The sequence below is a fragment of the Gopherus flavomarginatus genome, chromosome 1 (genome assembly GCF_025201925.1).
Source record: "Gopherus flavomarginatus isolate rGopFla2 chromosome 1, rGopFla2.mat.asm, whole genome shotgun sequence".
NCBI lineage: Eukaryota > Metazoa > Chordata > Testudines > Testudinidae > Gopherus > Gopherus flavomarginatus.
The window spans coordinates 211,004,492-211,019,054 of NC_066617.1; the positions used below are offsets into that span (position 1 = coordinate 211,004,492).

General features: G+C 45.2%; 1 protein-coding gene across 10 annotated transcripts in view; it reads left to right on the forward strand.

Annotated features, from left to right (window-relative positions):
• The window catches only part of AGPAT3 (1-acylglycerol-3-phosphate O-acyltransferase 3), a 154,645-nt gene that overhangs the window by 116,455 nt on the left and 23,627 nt on the right, over positions 1-14,563 (forward strand). The window contains exon 1 of one of the 10 annotated variants that reach the window (XM_050936681.1): positions 7-92. The exons of the other annotated variants lie outside the window; for them this stretch is intronic. The gene's annotated coding sequence lies outside the window, so the exon portion shown is untranslated. Of the gene's footprint in view, positions 1-6; positions 93-14,563 lie in introns of those variants that run through there. 10 annotated transcript variants of the gene reach the window in all.

A 14,563-nucleotide genomic window follows, 5' to 3' on the forward strand; every position in this document is an offset into this window, starting at 1 on the left:
CTTCGTTCAACTATGCACACTAATCCTCTGGCCTATAAACAAGCAGTTTTATCGCCGAATAAACTGTCGCCTTGCCTATTCGCTCTGGAGCCGTGAGTATACTCTGATGGGAATGAGGTCGTAAAAAATTGAGTAGGGTTTGGGTAAATCCTAGGGCTGTTGTAATAACCTTAGTCCCAGATTTGGACCTTAGCGTCCAAAATATGGGGGTTAGCATGAAAACCTCCAAGCTTAGTTACCAGCTTGGACCTGGTACCTGCTGCCACCACCCAAAAAATTAGAGTGTTTTGGGGCACTCTGGTCCCTCTGAAAAACCTTCCCTGGGGACCCCAAGACCCAAATCCCTTGAGTCTCACAACAAAGGGAAATAATCCTTTTTCCCTTCCCCCCTCCAGATGCTCCTGGAGAGATACACAGACACAAGCTCTGTGAAACTACACAGAGTGACTCCCCCTCTCTGCTTCCAGTCCTGGAAACAAAAAGTACTTTCCTATTCCCCCAGAGGGAATGCAAAGTCAGGCTAGCAATCCAACACACAAATCTCCCCTTGATTTCTTCCTCCCACCAATTCCCTGGTGAGTACAGACTCAATTTCCCTGAAGTAAAGAAAAACTCCAACAGGTCTTAAAAGAAAGCTTTATATAAAAAGAAAGAAAAATAAGTACAAATGTTCTCTCTGTATTAGATGATACAACACAGGGTCAATTGCTTAAAAGAATATTGAATAAACAGCCTTATTCAAAAAGAATACAAATCAAAGCACTCCAGCACTTATATTCATGCAAATACCAAAGAAAAGAAACCATAGAACTTACTATCTGATCTCTTTGTCCTTATACTTAGAAACAGAAGACTAGAAAGTAGAACTACTTCTCCAAAGCTCAGAGCAAGCAGGCAGCCAGAAAACAAAGACAAAAACACTCAGTTCCCTCCACCCAAAGTTGAAAAAATCCGGTTTCCTGATTGGTCCTCTGGTCAGGTGCTTCAGGTGAAAGAGACATTAACCCTTAGCTATCTGTTTATGACACGCCCCCCAAATTGCAGACAGTGGGGAAGCTCACTGGCGGCGATTTCCTTCTAGAACTTGAAAATAAACAGATTAATACAACACATACACCTTTACATATACTCCTAAGTATATAACTAACAGACTTCTACATTTTAAGAACACTTTTTAACTACTGAATTATGGGAAACTCTCACGGGAGAGTGCATTAGCAACTTTATTAGAAGCTCCTGTGATGTGTTGAATTTCAAAATCAAAATCTTGGAGAGCTAAACTCCAACGAAGAAGTTTCTTGTTGTTCCCCTTGGCAGTATGAAGCCACTTTAGTGCAGCATGGTCAGTTTGTAGTTGGAACCGCCGTCCCCAAACATATGGGCGTAGCTTTTCCAGGGCGTACACAATGGCATAGCATTCCTTTTCACTGACTGACCAGTGACTTTCCCTCTCAGACAGTTTCTTACTGAGAAACACGACAGGATGGAAGTTGTGATCTGTTGCTTCCTGCATGAGCACTGCTCCTATACCACGCTCAGATGCATCTGTGGTTACTAGGAATGGCTTGTCAAAATCCGGGGCCCTGAGCACAGGGTCAGACATGAGCGTCGCCTTAAGCTGGGTAAAGGCCTTTTGACACTCATCAGTCCACTTAACGGCATTTGGCTGGGTCTTTTTGGTCAGGTCGGTCAGTGGGGCAGCGATTTGGCTGTAGTGTGGTACAAATCGCCTGTAGTATCCGGCCAAGCCTAAGAAGGATTGGACCTGCTTCTTGGACCGTGGGACAGGCCACTTTTGGATAGCATCCACCTTGGCCTGTAGGGGGTTTATGGTTCCTCGACCCACCTGGTGCCCCAGGTAAGTCACTCTGTTTTGGCCTATTTGACACTTTTTGGCCTTAACAATTAGTCCTGCCTGCCTGATGCGCTCAAAGACCTTTTCCAGGTGTAGTAGGTGTTCGGGCCAGGAGTCTGAAAAAATGGCCACATCATCGAGGTAGGCAACTGCAAATTCTCCCAGTCCAGCTAGTAGACCATCTACCAGCCTCTGGAAGGTGGCGGGTGCATTTCGAAGGCCGAAAGGAAGGACATTGAATTCATACACCCCCGCATGGGTGACGAATGCTGACCTCTCCTTGGCAGGTTTATCTAGCGGTACTTGCCAGTACCCCTTGGTTAAGTCTATTGTAGAGATGAACTGGGCACGTCCCAACTTTTCCAATAGCTCATCGGTGCGTGGCATTGGATAGTTGTCCGGATGAGTTACAGCATTTAGCTTACGGTAGTCCACGCAAAAGCGTATTTCCCCATCTGGTTTGGGTACCAGAACCACTGGAGATGCCCATGCACTGGTAGATGAGCGGATTATACCCATCTGTAGCATGTTCTGGATCTCCCGTTCCATAGCGGCTTGGGCATGAGGAGACACTCGGTAGGGTGGGGTTCTGATTGGGTGAGCATTACCTGTATCAATGGAGTGGTATGCCCGTTCAGTCCGTCCTGGGGTGGCTGAGAACAGTGGGGCGAAGCTAGTGCACAGCTCCTTGATTTGTTGCCGCTGCAGACGTTCCAGGGTGGTTGAGAGGTTGACCTCTTCCACGCCACCGTCTTTTTTCCCGTCGTAGTAGACACCGTCAGGCCACTCAGCATCATCTCCCTGGACTGTAAACTGACAAACCTGTAAGTCTCTGGAATAGAAAGGCTTGAGAGAATTAACATGGTACACTTTAGGCTTTAGTGAGGAATTGGGAAATGCTATGAGGTAGTTTACAGCTCCCAGGCGCTCTTGGACCGTGAAGGGCCCTTCCCATGATGCTTTCATCTTATGGGCCTGTTGCGCCTTCAAGACCATAACCTGGTCTCCTACCTTGAAGGACCGATCTCTGGCATGTCTGTCATACCAGGCCTTTTGCTCTTCCTGAGCATCCTTTAGAGTCTCTCTAGCAAGGGCTAAAGAGTGTCGGAGGGTGCTTTGTAGGTTGCTTACAAAGTCCAGAATGTTAGTTCCTGGAGAAGGCGTAAACCCCTCCCATTGCTGCTTTACCAACTGTAATGGCCCCTTAACCTCGTGACCATACACAAGTTCAATTGGTGAAAACCCTAAACTGGGATGTGGTACAGCCCTGTAGGCAAACAGCAACTGCTGCAACACTAGGTCCCAATTATTGGAGAATTCGTTGATGAATTTTCGTATCATGGCCCCCAAAGTTCCATTGAACCTTTCCACCAGGCCATTGGTTTGATGGTGGTACGGGGTGGCAACCAAGTGATTCACCCCATGAGTTTCCCACAGTTTTTCCATGGTCCCTGCCAGGAAATTAGACCCTGAATCTGTAAGGATGTCAGAGGGCCAACCTACCCTGGCAAAGATGTCTGTTAGGGCCAGGCACACAGTGTTAGCCCTGGTGTTGCCTAGAGCGACTGCTTCTGGCCATCGGGTAGCAAAGTCCACTAAAGTCAGTACGTACTGCTTTCCTCTGGGCGTCTTTTTTGGGAAAGGGCCCAGAATATCCACAGCTACTCGCTGAAATGGGACCTCAATTATGGGGAGTGGCTGGAGAGGGGCCTTGACCTGGTCTTGAGGCTTTCCCACTTTTTGGCATACCTCACAAGACCGGACATACTTGGCAACGTCCTTGCCCATCCCCTCCCAGTGGAAGGACTTCCCCAACCGGTCCTTGGTTCTGTTCACCCCAGCATGGCCACTGGGATGATCATGGGCTAAGCTTAAGAGCTTCCCCCGGTACTTAGTTGGAACCACCAACTGTTTTTGCGGCTGCCATTCTTCCCGGTGTCCACCAGAAAGAATTTCCTTGTATAAAAGTCCTTGGTCTATAACAAACCGGGATCGATTAGAAGAGCTGAGAGGCGGTGGGGTGCTCCGTGCCGCCGCCCAAGCTTTTTGAAGGCTGTCATCCGCTTCCTGCTCAGTCTGGAACTGTTCCCTTGAGGCTGGGGTCACCAGTTCTTCCTCAGACTGTGGACTTGGGCTTGGTCCCTCTGGAAGCGATGTAGGTGATGGGGTTGTTTCCGTTGCTGGTGAACCGCTCTCCGCTGGTGCACCTGAGGGTATTTCAGGCTTTGGCCGAGCCTTTTGGGTATGGCTGTCTGTGGCTTCTGCCAGTTTTGGCTCGCTGGCGCCCTTTGGCGTTGAGTTTGAAGATGTAGTTGCACTTGTTGGTGCTGGTTGCTGTTCCAGTTCCGGGCCTGGGACTGGAGATGCTGTGGCTGTTTCAGTGGTAGGCATGGAATCCGGGTCCACTACCTCTGTCTGGGTTTCTGGTAACACAGACGGGGCCTCTGTGGACGGTTCAGGAACAGGAATGGGTCTGGAAGCTTGCCTGGTTTGGCTACGTGTAACCATTCCCACTCTCTTGGCCCGCCTCACCTGGTTGGCCAAGTCTTCCCCCAGTAGCATGGGGATAGGATAATTGTCATAGACTGCAAAAGTCCACATTCCTGACCAGCCTTTGTACTGGACAGGCAGTTGAGCTGTAGGCAAGTCTACAGCTTGTGACATGAAGGGGTAAATTGTCACTTTGGCCTTTGGGTTGATGAATTTGGGGTCAACGAAGGATTGGTGGATAGCTGACACTTGTGCCCCCATGTCTCTCCACGCAGTAACCTTCTTTCCGCCCACTCTCAAATTTTCCCTTCGCTCCAAGGGTATTTGAGAGGCATCCGGGCCTGGGGATCTTTGGTGTGATGGTGGTGTAATGAATTGCACTCGCATGGTGTTCTTGGGACAGTTGGCCTTGATATGTCCCAGTTCATTACACTTAAAGCATCTTCCATCTGATGGGTCACTGGGCCGAGGTGAGTTACTGGAGACTGGTGAGGTTGAAGGGTAGGGTATCTGTGGCTTTACTTGGGTGGTATGTGGGGTCTTCGGCTGTCCTCGGTTGTAGGGTTTATGGTCTGTGTGCCCCCTGGGGTAATCGTTCCCCTTGACAGTAGCTTTCTTGCTTTCTGCCAGTTCCATCCATTTGGCTCCAATCTCCCCCGCCTCAGCGATATTCTTGGGGTTTCCATCTTGTATGTACCGTGTGATGTCTTCAGGAACACCATCCAAGAACTGCTCCATTTGTATGAGGAGGTTCAGTTCTTCCAAGGTTTGAATGTTGTTTCCTGTTAGCCAGGCCTCATAGTTTTTTGCAATGTAGTAGGCGTGTTTGGGAAATGACACCTCTGGTTTCCACTTTTGGGTTCTGAAGCGCCGACGGGCATGATCTGGGGTTATCCCCATCCTGTATCTGGCCTTGGTTAGAAAAAGTTTATAGTCATTCATTTGGTGCTTAGGCATTTCAGCTGCCACCTCTGCTAAAGGTCCACTGAGCTGTGACCTCAATTCTACCATGTACTGGTCTTCGGGAATGCTGTACCCAAGACAGGCTCTTTCAAAATTTTCCAAGAAGGCCTCGGTGTCATCACCTGCCTTGTAGGTGGGAAATTTCCTGTGCTGTGGAGCAATATTTGGCGCCGGGTTGTTAGGGTTGGCTGGCACATGCAGCCCAGCTTTTGCCAACTCCAGTTCATGTTTTCTCTGTTTTTCCTTCTCTTCATTCTCTTTTTGTTGTTTTTCCATTTTTTTTTTGGTGTTTTTCCATTTCTTTTTGGTGTTTTTCCATTTCTCGGTGGTGGGCCAACTCTTCTTCTGCTTGTTTCCTTCGGTAGGCTATCTCTTCTTCTTCTAGTTTTCTTTTGTGTGCTGCCTCTTGGGCTGCCTGTTCTCTTTGGAAGGCTGCCAGTTTCATGCTTTCTTCCTTTTCTTTCATCTCCATCTGTCGCCTGTGTTCAGCTTCTTTGATTTGTTCTTCGGCCTCAATTTTTGCCTTAGAAGTCATGGTTCCTGTTTTCTTGTGTTGGGGTGCCCTCCGGTGTTTATCTTCTGCACTGCAGGTTCTCTGTTGCCTCCTGAAGTCTGCCTAGCAACAGTGCCTTTAGCTAATTTTCCTTTTCTCTCTCTAGCTAATGTTCAATGAAGGGAAACCAGAAAAACCACTTTATTTGCATGCCTATAAGTGCTGGTACTTGACTCCTAATGGGAGTGCTATTGTGTGACAAAAGACTGTTAATAGTCCTTAACGACTTCTGCTTAACATGCAAGCCACAACTGCCAGAGAGAGCAGAAAAAAAATTTCTCTCTGGTTCCCTTTTAAAACCAAACTGTTTCTCTCTGCTAAAAAGCCCTTAGCAGAGAAAAGAAAAATATAATATTTCTACTGGCTTCTGGGTTCTGTCTATCTCCCACCAGCTGCCACTCATGAAATAACCTTAGTCCCAGATTTGGACCTTAGCGTCCAAAATATGGGGGTTAGCATGAAAACCTCCAAGCTTAGTTACCAGCTTGGACCTGGTACCTGCTGCCACCACCCAAAAAATTAGAGTGTTTTGGGGCACTCTGGTCCCTCTGAAAAACCTTCCCTGGGGACCCCAAGACCCAAATCCCTTGAGTCTCACAACAAAGGGAAATAATCCTTTTTCCCTTCCCCCCTCCAGATGCTCCTGGAGAGATACACAGACACAAGCTCTGTGAAACTACACAGAGTGACTCCCCCTCTCTGCTTCCAGTCCTGGAAACAAAAAGTACTTTCCTATTCCCCCAGAGGGAATGCAAAGTCAGGCTAGCAATCCAACACACAAATCTCCCCTTGATTTCTTCCTCCCACCAATTCCCTGGTGAGTACAGACTCAATTTCCCTGAAGTAAAGAAAAACTCCAACAGGTCTTAAAAGAAAGCTTTATATAAAAAGAAAGGAAAAATAAGTACAAATGTTCTCTCTGTATTAGATGATACAACACAGGGTCAATTGCTTAAAAGAATATTGAATAAACAGCCTTATTCAAAAAGAATACAAATCAAAGCACTCCAGCACTTATATTCATGCAAATACCAAAGAAAAGAAACCATAGAACTTACTATCTGATCTCTTTGTCCTTATACTTAGAAACAGAAGACTAGAAAGTAGAACTACTTCTCCAAAGCTCAGAGCAAGCAGGCAGCCAGAAAACAAAGACAAAAACACTCAGTTCCCTCCACCCAAAGTTGAAAAAATCCGGTTTCCTGATTGGTCCTCTGGTCAGGTGCTTCAGGTGAAAGAGACATTAACCCTTAGCTATCTGTTTATGACAGCTGTCAATTAATCACAGCTAACTCATGCCATTAACTCAAAAAAATTAATTGTGATTAATCACACTGTTAAACAGTAGTATCCCAATTGAAATTTATTTAATATTTTGGATGTTTTTCTACATTTTTAAATATACTGACTTCAATTACAACACAGAATACAAAATATATAATGCTTGTTTTATATTATTTTTTTATTACAAATATTTGTAAAAATGATAAACAAAAGAAATCATATTTTTCAGTCCACATCATACAAGTACTGTAGTGCAATTTCTTTGTCATGAAAGTTTAACTTACAAATATTGATTTTTTTTGGTTATATAACTGCACTCAAATACAAAACAATGTAAAACTTCAGAGCCTACAAGTCCACTCAGTCCTACTTCTTGTTCAGCCAACTGCTAAGACAAACAAGTTTGTTTACATTTATGGGAGATAATGCTGCCCACTTCTTATTTACAGTGTCACCTGAAAGTGAGAACAGATGTTTACATGGCACTTCTGTAGCCGGTATTGCAAGGTATTTATGTGCCAGATATGCTAAGCATTCGTATGCCCCTTCACGCTTTGGTCACCATTCCAGAGGACGTGCTTCCATGCTGATGCCGCGCATTAAAAAAATAATGTGTTAATTACATTTGTTACTGAACTCCTTGGGGAGAATTGTATGCCTCTGGCTGTTTTACCTGCATTCTGCCATATATTTCATGTCATAGCAGTATCAGATGATGACCCAGCACATGTTCATTTTAAGAACACTTTCACTGCAGATTTGATAAAACGCAAGGAAGGTACCAATATCAGATTTCTAAGGATAGATACAGCACTCAACCCAAGGTGTAAGAATCTGAAGTGCCTTCCAAAGTCTGAGAGGGACGAGGCGTGGAGCATGCTTTCAGAAGTCTTAGAAAAGCAGCACTCCAATGCGGAAACTACAGAACCCGAACCACTAAAAAAGAAAATCAATCTTCTGCTGGTGGCATTGACTCAGATGATGAAAATAAACATGCATTGGTCCACACTGATTTGAATCATTATCGAGCAGAACCTGTCATCAGCATGGACACATGTCCTCTGGAATGGTGGTTGAAGCATGAAGGATAAGCATAAGTATCGTGTGATGCTGGCTACAACAGTGCCATGCGAACGCCTGTTCTCACTTTCAGGTGACATTGTAAATAAGAAGCAGGCAGCATTATCTCCTGCAAATGTAAACAAACTTATTTGTCTTAGCGACTGGCTGCACAAGAAGTAGGACTGAGTGGACTTCTAGGCTCTAAAGTTTAACACATTTTTTATTTTTGAATGCAGGTATTTTGAACATAATTCTACATTTGTAAGTTCAACTTTCACGATAAAGAGATTGCACTACAGAACTTGTAATGGGGGAATTGAAAAATACTATTTCTTTTTTTTTTCCTTACAGTGCAAATATTTGTAATAAAAAAAATAGAATAGTGCTCACTTTATATTTGTGTTGTAATGAAAATCAATATATTTGAAAATGTAGAAAACATCCAAAGATATTTAAATAATTGGTATTCTATTATTGTTTAACAGTGCAATTAATCATGATTAATTTTTTTTTACTCACTTGACAGCCCTAGTAAATCCTGAAACATGTTAGAAAAGAGCATCAAGTAGATGACAACACACCTATGTGTGACTTCATTGACACTCCTAAAAGGACTGGTAGGTCAAGCCTGTCAATGACCCCCTGCTGTCCCACCTGGTGGGAAATGACTACAGTTTTTCTTCTAAATACCTTCTAGATTCCATGCAGAAATCTCTGTTAATGCAACATTAAAAGGGCAAAGTCTTCCTCTGCTTGTGCCCTACGTTTTGCTGCCTTGTCTCCTATCACAGCCAACTCTTTCCCTTTTCTTCCACTGCCTCTTGTGCTTGGTCCTGTGAATGGTACTATGTTGCTCTCAGGGCCATCCTTAGGATTTATGGGGCCCTATGTAGTAGTATTAAACTGGTGCCCCTATGCTCCACTGAAGGCGATCCTCAAACAGTGCCGCTGACCCCAGTGTGTTGAGGACGCATGGTCACACACACCCCCACGTGGACCCCCAGAGCCTCCCCCATTGCTGACACACATCAAGCTTCGTACGCAGCAGATGCTGTGGCAGCAGCTCAAGGCAGGCTTCGCGCTGTCACATGGGGGCTGCATTTTGCCAGAGCCCACAGCCCTCCTGCAGCCCCTAGCCAATCCTGGCTCACCACAAGCATTTTGAGAGGAAGTACCAAGCAGTAATAACAGCAACAATAGTACAGGTGTGTGTGTTAGGGAAGTGTGAGAGACAGTGAGTGCACTGTCACTTTAAGTCTCTTTCTCCCTCCCCCCCCCGCTCGGCCTGGCTCTTCCCCTCGCCCCCCGCTGACTCACGTGGAAGTTTCACTCCTCCTGTGCTGGCCCCAACCTGGCCCCTGCCGGAGACAAGCAGCACAGGCAGGCAGGGTCCAGGGAGGGACTCTGCTCTGGGCGGCATTGGGCCAGGCCACCGCACCGCCAGTGACCGGCCGTGCTGCTCTGGGCTCCCCGGGGCTGGCGTGGCAGAGCCGGAGGCTGGAGCCTTCAGCCAGCCAGCTGAGGAGTGGGGTTGGGGTTGGGGAGAAGCCTGCTGGCCCAGTGCCAGGGAGAGGCCGGAGAAGAGAGGATTCCAGCCACAGCCAGCGAGGGGACAGGTGCCCCAAATGTTTGGGTGCCCTATGCAGCCATGTATGCTACATATACCTAAGTATGGCCCTGGTTGCTCCTCTCCTTCACAACCCTCCCCAAACCTCCCTTCTTTCCCCGAGCCTTACTTCATTTGGCCTCCACTCCAGCACTCCTGCTCTCTCTCTGGACTTTGTACCTCATATCAAATAGTGAACAATTTCCAATATGGGTGTCTAATATTAGACTCCTAAATCCGTATTTAGGCACCTGCCTCAGTGGCCTGATTTTCAAAAAGGGCTATTTACTTTAGTGGGAGCTGCTGGGTGCTCAGCACTCTTGAAAATCACTAAGGTAGGTGCCTCTTCAGGGATTTAGGCTTCTAACATTAGATGTTAACATTTAAGAAATCATGGGCTCAAAGTGTTATAAACAAATATACTCTGTAACAGGAGTGGTGGAAGCTTCCTAAAAGTAGAGGGGCACTGTTGACCACCCCTCTGCTGCCTCTTCTCCCAAGGCTCCGCCCCAAGACTTTGTTACCCACCCCCACGCTCCTCTTCTGTGCACCTCAAGGCCTGCTCACTTCTCTCCACCCCCTCCCCCATCACTCACCCTTACAATGGGTAAAAATCGGAGGGGACATACCCTCCTGACTCCCCTGTTCCATCATCCCTGCTCTTTAGTATCTAAATTATAGATCAAGGGGTGGGGGGGGGACTGCCAGAGAAAAATGTGTTTTTCAAGCTTATAGGAGGATATTTCAAAAAATACTTTTTTTAGATATTTCACCGTGCCCGTTTTAATATATCAGAGCACAGCCCTGCAAACCTTTACTCACTCAGGTAATGGATTGAATTCACGGGAAGAATGGCCTTCTTGTGTCATCAAGTTGGTTTGCAAATTTAGGCTCTTAATTTATCCAAGAAGTTAATATTAAGCCTGGAGAGTTATCTACTGTATTACAGCTAAAAGCAGATTGATATAGGCATTTTAAAAACTAATCTATTGGCTATATTAAAAATACCATATACTTATGCTCCAAAAGAAACGTAGCAGTTGAGCAAGATCCTAGGTGCAATCCAATTGTAGCATTTATGTGTTAGTTTGTAGCTTACTATACATTTAAAATCTGTGAGAAATTAAACTATGAAAGTCAAGGTTTGTAGTGTAAACACAACTTCAGCCTTAACGGTGCTAATGGCCTGTAATGGAAAAGCTGACAGAACCGTCACTTTAATTGTGGTTTATTATGAAGAAAATGATACAGCTATAAACCTAGCAGGGCAAGTGTTACCGTTTATAACGTGAATAAGAAACCCTACGTATTTCGGGAGTGGAGCTATAGTTTGCATTCCATTCTACATGGTTGGTTTTGGTCACTTATTTAAAAATATTTCTTTTAAGCTGGTGTTTCTCGTGCTAGTTCTCAGCTCAAAGATAACATTTTAAAAAAGCAAGTTCAATAAAAGCCACTCAGTCCAACTTTGAGCTTTGTAACTTTTTTCTGGGTTTTATGAAGTGTACTTAATCTTGTAATACTTCTCCACGGCAACTGTTATGTCGTGTGGCTGACATGGGACATTGTAGGACTGATGGTATCCCAGATACAACACACCTTAGGTGGGTCAGGATAACTGGCAGTGGTGATAGAACAAGAAGAACCAAGCTGGACTTGACATTTGCAGTCGTTGTGACAGATATTGCAGCCTGCCGCAGTACCTATGTATTAAATTTATGAAGAGTTTATGTATGAATATGCTCTTCTCCATGGAGGAGGATTACCACAGCTCCTCCAGGAACTAAAAACAGTGGGGGAGTGATCAAGGCAAGTCACTGAGACTAAACAACTCTAGGGAGGTACCACCCAGGACTGTTTTGCATACACTGGTTCAAAGTGGGTTTTCCAGAGACTCGAAGAAAGAGCTCTTGGTATAGAAAGGCTGAGTTTGAAGTGACACGGTGCCGTCTTTCTGAACCAGCAAACCAACATTCATTTTTGTCCCAGGGGCCCAATCCTGCTGAAGGATTGGAAGTACTTTGGCCCCTAAGACTGCTTGTTTTTCTTGATATGTTTTAGTGTAGATTTAAATCTGTTTATTTTTTATACATTTTTTCTCTGTAAAACTTTTCCCATAAGAATAAATATCCCTGCTTAGAAACAACTGTTTGGATTACTGGTAAATCACACCTGTCGTAGTCCTCAGAGTGAAAGCAGAGCCCAGCCACAGGCTGTAAGCAGAGTGGCTTGCTAGGGATCATGCAGTGTAAAGCAGGGATCTGTGCAGCCTTAAAACTGCTGATCAGAAAGGAGTGGGACGAGGGTCCCTACCCAGAGACAGGTGATGGCAGGAGTTCTGAAAGCTGAGTGAACCGTGGTGTAGGTGCCGTGAAACCCCGACAGTCACCATTTAGGGGGGGGATTTTTTTTTAAATTTTTGATGTGGAATTACTGAGTGACAGTAAACATGTAACACCACTATGCCATGTTTACAGAATCCCTTTTCAAAGTACAGCCGTGCTTTAGAATTAAGACTACTGCACCCTCAACTCAAGGTACTGAGCTGTTTGTTTGTTGCCCCATGCAGTGAATTTAGAAAAGTGTCAGTCTATATTTTGTTTGGTTTTTTTGTTTATGGGTTATTTGGTTGGTTGTTTTTTTTTTTTGCCACCAGTGTAACATGAGTTATCACTAGAACTTGGTAGCTGTGATATACATTATCAGGAAGAAAGAACAGGAGTACTTGTGGCACCTTAGAGACTATCAAATTTATTTCAGCATGAGCTTTCATGAGCTACAGCTCACTTCTTCGGCTGCATAGAATGGAACACACAGACCAGAGATATTTATACATACAGAGAACATGAAAAGGTGGAAGTATGCATGCCAACAGGGCTCATTCACCTGCACATCTACCAATGTGATATATGCCATCATGTGCCAGCAGTGCCCCTATGCCATGTACATTGGCCAAACTGGACAATATCTATGCAAAAGAATAAATGGACACACATCTGACATCAGGAATCATAATATTCAAAAAACAGTGGGAGAACACTTCAGCCTCTCTAACCACTCAGTGACAGACTTGAAGGTGGCAATTTTGCAACAAAAAAACTTCAAAAACAGACTCTAAAGAGAGACTGCTGAACTCGAATGAATATGCAAGTTAGATACGATTAACTTAGGTTTAAACAGAGACTGGGAATGGTTGGGTCATTACACTAATTGAATCTATTTCCCTATGTTAAGTTCTCCTCACACCTGCTATGGGTCATCTCAATTATCACTTCAAAAGTTTTTTTTCTCCTGCTGATGATAGCTCATCTCAATTGATTAGACTCTTCCTGTTGGTATGCATACTTCCACCTTTTCATGTTCTCTGTATGTATAAATATCTCCTGTCTGTGTGTTCCATTCTATGCAGCCGAAGAAGTGGGCTGTAGCCCATGAAAGCTCATGCTGAAATAAATTTGTTAGTCTCTAAGGAGCCACAAGTACTCCTGTTCTTTTTGCAGATACAGACTAAGGGTATGGCTACATCTGGAATTTCAAAGCGCTGCCCCGGCAGCGCTGCGGGAGCGCTGCCGCGGCAGCGCTTTGAAGTGTGAGTGTAGTCAGAGCAGCAGCGCTGGGAGAGAGCTCTCCCAGCGCTGCATGTAAACCACATCCTTTACGGGTGTAGCGTGCAGCGCTGGGAGCCGCGCTCCCAGCGCTGCTGCCCTGATTACACTGACGCTTTACAGCGCTGTATCTTGCAGCGCCCAGGGGGGTGTTTTTTCACACCCCAGTTGCAGCGCTGTAAAGTGTGAGTGTAGCCAAGGCCTAACACGGCTGCTACTCTGAAACCTGTCATTATCAGGAAGATTATTTGGAGTGGAAGTCATTCACACGTGTACTTAATTTTAGGAGGCTTGAATCTCTTGCTCTAACACATCTTAACTAAAATGATCAGTATGGTGCTTTGTTGAATACCATCTTCCTGTGGTAAAGCAGTGCTGGAGTTTCTGGGGCCACGTCCAGACTACCCACCGTATCGGCGGGTTAAAATCGATTGCTCAGGGATCGATATATCGCGTCTAATCTAGACGCGATATATCGATCCCTGAGCGCGCTTATATCGATTCCGGAACTCCATCAACCCCAACGGAGTTCCGGAATCGACACGGAGAGCCGCGAACATCGATCATGCACGGTGTGGACGGGTGAGTAATCCGATCTTAGATATTCGACTTCAGCTACATTATTCACGTAGCAAAATTATTCAAGTTGCGTATCTAAGATTGATTTCCCCCCCCTAGTGTGGATCAGCCCTGACAGACTCCCTACAAAGAGAAAACACTTCAGAGCATCTGTATTTCATGCTTACTAGCATTAGTGCTCTTCAAATGACTCATGATTCTTAATAGGGCAGTATGCTTAGTTTAGTCCAGTTGTAAATATAATATCTTAAAATCTTGGTATCTTGAAACTACTGTCCTCTGCACTCTAGCGCAGTAGATAGATGTATCTCGCCACTCTGGCTTACTTTGTTTCTGGATAGTTGTCCTCTTGGGAGGCAACAAGAGCCCCTCTTCCGGCAAGCTGAAGCTCTAGAATCCGAGAGGGGTTGGGCTAAATTATAAGATTTTGTTTTGTTTTGTTTTGTTAAAGTGAAATCTTGTTGCCTTGCAGGCAGTTAGAGCAAGTATCCAAACCATCATGTAAACAACAAACAAGATTTCAGAGAATAGGCTATAGCATTGACAGGATCAGTTAGAGACTAAAT